The following is a 5,022-nucleotide window of genomic DNA, read 5'->3' on the forward strand; positions in this document are numbered from 1 at the left end:
GAACCTAATTATTTTGATTAAAGGGGAAGGGGGTCAAGTTCTGTTTCCAAATTGGTGAGGCCTTAATCACTGCGAAGTACATCATCACTAGGTGGCAGAAGAAGATATATGATTACCAAAAGAAATGGTAAACTAAAGAACAGTTTGTAAGAATTCACGAGAAAGTGAGTCCTAATGGCGTTCTGCATCATGGTTGACATGCTTAAATTCATTACTTACTTGTAATGCGGTCGATCCCTGAAGTGAAAACTAAACGCATTCTTCAAAACAATGGCGCGTGACATAAAAAGATTAGGCACGTAGGTGTGGTAAATTTTCGAATTAATGTTGCCCAAATAACTATTTCCTCATGCACTCCGTATAACAACTTGCACCTTTGATGTAGTACCTCGGTTTGTGGTATGGTATATCACCTTCAAAGAGATGTATTCCGAAACTGCCGTGTAGGACAAAGCGCAACCGTAGTACTCGGCAGCATTTGTGTAGTACTTTGCTTCCATACCTTAAGAGATAAACCTGGCATATGGGGTAGCATGTAAAAATCAGAGATTCAGTATAGTAACCTGCGCCAAATGTTATTTCGGAGCTCCAGTGTAGTGAGCCGGAAATGTAGTTCGATTTGGCACAGTAAGATTGGGTAGCGGCAGTGTAGTAATCTGAACCTTCAATGTAATAGGTGATATATCACAAGACGTTATGAAATACTCAGGTTTGTCGTACCCTCGAATCTTAGTACTTTGCTTCGAGAGCCATACATGTGAGCGTGGCAAACGGAAGCTTCCAGAGTAGCTTGCAACCTAGTGTTTTGGGCCTTCAGCGTAGTAGCTGGAGTTGCATACGTGATCTAGCATTCAGGCGCCTCCTAGTGTAACATTTGGGATACGCATGTGGCCGTGTGGTACTCCCAAAGATTAGAATCATGTAAAGCTCGTGTATTTCTTTGTGTAAAAGTCTGGTACCTTTGAGCAGTATGTGGAGCGGTGCACGCCGTGGGGTGGTAGGGAACAAATGTGGTGCTCGTACTAGGAGGAAGACGAGCCCATCCAAACACCCAGTCGTTCCAACCATAAACGCGATGAGCAGCTTGATGCCGTAATTGGCTATTACAAGACAGTAAACAACATAAATCTTGCTCTATTGTCTTATAGTTGCAGACAACCAAAACCACCTATGAGCAGTATGATAGATACCTTTTGTTGGTCTCCCACACCAATCTCCTCCAATTTTTGCATAAATCCTAATTGAACATTGTGCTTCAATGTTGCTATGTGCCAAGGTCAGAAAAACTTTATCTTCAACTATTGCACAATTAAGTAACTTCAGTGGTGCATAATAAATTCCCCATTCAAACGCTGGATCCAATTCATTCCGATGTTTTAACTGCAAGGAATATGGTATTTGACCTGTAAAATGAATGTGACACATTTAAATTCCAGACTATGCTCATTACAACAGTAAGAAACCTACCTAATGCCCAGCGAGCTCTGAGATTTCATGTTTCAATTAGTTCTGACTTTTTGGTACTTTCGCACTAGAGGTTTAATGCATTAAACCTAATGAATGTTCAATCAAAGAAATATGGGTGTTAATTAACTAGGATATAGAATTATTCTTTTTTTAATACTTTACTGCTGGAAGTATTGCCAGTCCCAAATCACTGGACTTCTCCAATACAAAATGTGCTCACCATCCGAAATATTTTATGAATCCAACACAAAACCCATTCACTGATCGATCTCTTACAATGCCTTCTCAGACTTCTGGTTTTAAAAATTTTATAATTTTTAAATTACCACAATCATTCACATATTGTCTGATAGATGCCCCTTTGTTCAACTGTGTTTTGTCCAGTCCCATTGTTAGTTCTGCCAAGAAAAGGATCTATGATTATTGTTTAGTAAACTGTTAATAAATTGTAAAAGAAAAGTGGTACCACACACCTTTCATATCCCAATTTACTTCTTCTGATAATGGGGCTATAAATGTCTTAGTAATTAAGTTGAAAACATTACCGCACTTTTATAACTATTCGATCTTGGGAGTGACACTTAATTGTCGAAGGAGTAATTTGTACAGATAATGATGTTATGAATCATTCACTGGTTATTCTTTTACAGGCAGAATTTTCATAAGATGTTTCAGTTTTGTGACCTTTCTCACCAATGGGTTTATAATCCATTCTAGTATTTTTTTTTTCAACCAAGATTTCAGCTAAGTTGTTACAATGAACAAGTTACAATACTTACTTGTTATTTGTTTTTGTTATTTGTACAATAATACTTGTTACAATGAAGTTCTAGTTCACCTAAGTAACAACTGATTTCTTTTCTCTTTCTAATGACCGGCTTCATTGATGTCATGGGATAAAACCAAGCTACGAAATCACTGCAGAACACGTCCTAACAAAATGGCCACTGTCGAACTGAAATGGGACTGAATAAAATATTCGTCTGATTCTGTTTACCCAGCTTGTTGTCCTCTCGAATTCTATTGGCTGTTGCCAAAACGTCCGCCATAATATTTTCTGGAAAGGCGGGAAATAAAATGGTTTCGGCAACTTTTCTTTATTAACGCTGCTCAATCTGCAAAACAGATTCTCGGCTGAAAAACATGTCGACGACAACAAAAATTAATGGAATCATAATTCTGGACAAGACGTAAAAGAAAATCATATACCTTGTTGAGAGAACCTTTCTACATTTCCCAAATTCCTTGACGGTTCATTTTGTGATGGATGTGTACATACTAATCAGACACAGTTAATGTTGCTCCAAACAGTCAGAGGCATACAAAACAGAGATTGCAAAGATTCCTAGAAGCAAAACACAAGATTATTCTGAAGGATCTCGAAATCTAAATTTTAGGCCTATTCAGAAAGAAAATGAATTTTGACATTGAAACTACATTTTAAATACACTCTTATCATCAATAGGCTGATTGTTTTCTATTAGTGAAAGTCCACAATTCTTTAGTTTAAGAAGTGCATAAGAAATATTAGATCACGGTGAATTATGGTTAAGCAATTACAAGATTCTTGAAATGAAGAAGAAAATATGGCTTACACCTCCCAAGCAGACCAACTAACAAATTTTTTATCTTAATGCAAACAAAAAGATTGTGAAAAGCTTGCAATCCAATTTAGAACTGTGAACAAATTTCTTTGTTAGTCTTCTGAGCATTTGAATTCATCTCAAAGCTTTATAGAAGACACAAAGATTGAACATCAACTATGTAGATGAATAGAAGAACATAAAAAAAAATAAGAAAGGTTTAAAACTCAAGGCCTTCAATAAATATACAGTCCCACGGTCATGGGTCATGACTTGTCCCCAATGTCACCTAGTTTTCTGCTACATCATAAAACAGTAATCTTTTGCTTACCCCATGGTCTGCTTGCAAGTATAGAATGGGGAAAACCTTCAAACAATTGCCACATTAAAATATAATAAAAACAAGAAAACAATACAGAATTATTTACAAGTGTCTTGTTTACCTTCACCTGAACATTTTTGCTTCAGCAACCAGATTAACTGAATCAAAGGATTCAAGGTCTGTCCAAGTATTAAATAATGCAGCTTCTTCTCTTTAGAACCACAAATCGTTTCGTATGCTTACTACCTAAAAACTAGATTCAATTACATACTGTTTTTTGTGGAAGCCACTGTGACTCCTGTAAAGCTTGGCCTTCCCTTACACTTTCTCTGTGCCCAACCTGGCCCCACACTAGCTGGATAACAAACATTTGTAAAATGTTTTCTATTTATTTCTCACTTTCTTTGTTTCTTTGAGCTGATCAGGAAAGATTTCAACTACTTCTTAGTTCCACTGTCACGTTTTCTCTAAGAATTAAACAGAAAGATAGTTAAGGAACAAATGGGGAACACAAACAACGTGGCACTCCATTCTCTAACAAAGCGAGCGCTACCTAGGGGCAAGCCATCTAGCGGCATGAAAAAAAAACATTTAGCAAACTTCGGGCCTGAGTTGCTCCTTTCTCTTTAATTAGGAAACACGATTAAAAGATCTATAACAATATATATTTGGAGGCCACTAAATGAAAACCCTAAAACATCTAAAACATTAGTAAATTCTACGTATATATATTGCCAATCACTATCGCCATCTATTGGCAAAAATATCGCGAAAACCGAGTTCGGCGGTGGTCGTTTCTGTCTGTCTAGACAGATTCCGTATCGGAAAATTATACCCGAAACAAAAGTGTTCAGGTAACTAAAAGTCCAGTTCTCATGTTGCTCTAGATTTTGTTGCGAAATTTTCTACCGGGTGGCACTTTGCGGCTGCCTGTGTCACATTTCTTGTTCGGAGAGAGGGCGGAAGAGACATTACGCGCACGTAGTCGGGATTCAGCAATTCGGCAAAAGAAAAAAAAGGGTCGACTCTAAATCTACTTTCTAGGACAAAACCAGAATAAACGACAAGAAAATGAAATCGAGAGAAAGAAAAATAGGAAAACAGAAAGCAAAAGTTATCGTTTGGCGATTTTAAGAATCGCATAATTACACATTGTAAGTGTATTTACATATTTTTAAAGAATTCCGACAGGCTGACCTACATAGAAAAGAGAAGCCCAAACTGTACGTGGCACGCTATTGTGATCAGAGGAAAAAAAACACACATAGGGCGAAGGTAAAAGTAAATTGATCACTATAGATTGTTTTGCTCCGGAGGTCGAAGTAACACCGTAGCTTTCAATGGGTGTGGATAAAAAGAACACAATCACAATTGGTGGGAAAGTGATCTCGATTCAGCGAAGTAGCAGCGCTCGTTTTTACCAGTAAAAAAAATAATAAATAAAAACACATTATAAAAAAACACACACACATGCGTTAGCAAGATCTGACCTGACCCTAATGTTCTATCTTTCGTAAAGAGAAATTGCTTCAAAATCTTTACACATCGTCGTTAAACGTCGTCTATTTTATTTCCCTTTCAATTCAAAACAAAACGTTTTTTTTAAAATATCTAAAAACAAGTTCCATTTTAATGGCGAATAAAAAGGAG

At 36.9% G+C, this 5,022-nt stretch overlaps 1 long non-coding RNA gene across 4 annotated transcripts; it reads right to left on the reverse strand.

The window, feature by feature from the left end:
- Nucleotides 1–384: 384 nt before the first annotated feature.
- Nucleotides 385–3,899, reverse strand: LOC130685995 (uncharacterized). 4 transcript variants are annotated; one of them, XR_009422086.1, is made up of 13 exons: nucleotides 3,695–3,899; nucleotides 3,494–3,618; nucleotides 3,382–3,417; nucleotides 2,677–2,812; nucleotides 2,465–2,582; nucleotides 1,941–2,399; nucleotides 1,625–1,881; nucleotides 1,468–1,553; nucleotides 1,191–1,403; nucleotides 960–1,100; nucleotides 721–862; nucleotides 564–662; nucleotides 385–502 (listed from the first exon to the last, which is right to left on the reverse strand). It is a non-coding gene; the product is annotated as an uncharacterized LOC130685995 (long non-coding RNA). The 4 variants fall into 4 exon arrangements; XR_009422085.1 differs by having other exon boundaries at nucleotides 721–1,100; nucleotides 3,494–3,614; XR_009422084.1 differs by having other exon boundaries at nucleotides 721–1,100; nucleotides 1,625–1,865.
- Nucleotides 3,900–5,022: the final 1,123 nt, after the last annotated feature.

This window comes from Daphnia carinata, chromosome 2, assembly GCF_022539665.2.
Source record: "Daphnia carinata strain CSIRO-1 chromosome 2, CSIRO_AGI_Dcar_HiC_V3, whole genome shotgun sequence".
Taxonomy (NCBI): domain Eukaryota; kingdom Metazoa; phylum Arthropoda; class Branchiopoda; order Diplostraca; family Daphniidae; genus Daphnia; species Daphnia carinata.